The sequence below is a fragment of the Aplysia californica genome, unplaced genomic scaffold (genome assembly GCF_000002075.1).
Source record: "Aplysia californica isolate F4 #8 unplaced genomic scaffold, AplCal3.0 scaffold00109, whole genome shotgun sequence".
Classification (NCBI taxonomy): domain Eukaryota; kingdom Metazoa; phylum Mollusca; class Gastropoda; order Aplysiida; family Aplysiidae; genus Aplysia; species Aplysia californica.
In genome coordinates, this window is record NW_004797379.1 from 190688 (window position 1) to 191721 (window position 1034).

Consider the following 1034-nt stretch of genomic DNA (forward strand, 5'->3'; position numbering starts at 1 on the left):
AGAGAGAGAGAGGGAGAGAGAGAGAGAGACAAACGCTCTACACAAAGCTGTTAGTCATAAAAAAGTTCCAGTTGACAGTAATGACGGCGAATTTCTAGAGTTTCCGCCCCTGCTCCTAATCCACATTCCCCGCTCATCCCTGGCGGCCTCCATCCACTAGACGTTCCTGGTACGTGCAAATGCCACGGGATTACCGCAAATCGGCAGCACTCCAGGAATGGGCAACTCTAAGATGGGAAAAACATGGGGGTTTTTCCCCACTCTTTGTGTTTTTGTATCGTAGTTTGTATGTTTGTTTGTTTGTATGTTTGTTTGTTTGTTTGCTTCTGTATCTTTCTTTCTTGTGTGCTTTTTTCATTTTTCTGTTTCATTTTTTTCTCTTTTTTCTAGACTACTGTATTACTGTCTGTTTGTCTGTCAGTGGGCCAATCTGTCAACCTGTCTATCAATTCGTCTATATCTATGAGCCCCCGACCTCCTCCCCTTTGTCTTACCTCCCCCCTCTCTCCCTCTGTCTCTCTGTCTCTGTTTCTCTCTCTCTCTCACCCTCTCTCTCACTCTCTCTCTTTCTCTCTCTCTCTCTCTCTCTGCCTCCTTCTCTACATCCTTGCCCCTCACACCCATCACCCTCCTCCCAAACTCTCCCCTCTAATCGCGGCCATGTAAAGAATGTCCCATGGTCGTCTCATAGACATTAGTGCCTTGTCCAGATCTGCAGCATGTCGGTGGGTAGGACAAGACAGACTCATAGCTGACACATCGTCACCTCCCCTACAACTCCTTCCCTCCATCCCTCCAACTTCTCTTTATGCTACTTCTTCCCTCCTCCAACCCTCTCCTATCCCTTCATCTCCTTCTTCCATCATCCTCCCCCCTACAACCCCTTTTACCCTCCTTCTTCCAACCCCCGTCTCTTCCCGTCCCCCCCCTCTCCTTCTCCTCTTCTCTCTTTCTCCCCTTTTCCCTCTCTCATGCCTGTATTTATTCTCTTTGTCCTTCATCTTTTAAAACATCTCCCTTCCTCCCTCCCTCCC

At 48.3% G+C, this 1034-nt stretch overlaps 1 protein-coding gene across 1 annotated transcript in view; it reads right to left on the reverse strand.

Annotated features, from left to right (window-relative positions):
• The window catches only part of LOC101861573 (contactin), a gene marked incomplete at its 3' end in the record, with an annotated part of 94704 nt that overhangs the window by 462 nt on the left and 93208 nt on the right, over nucleotides 1-1034 (reverse strand).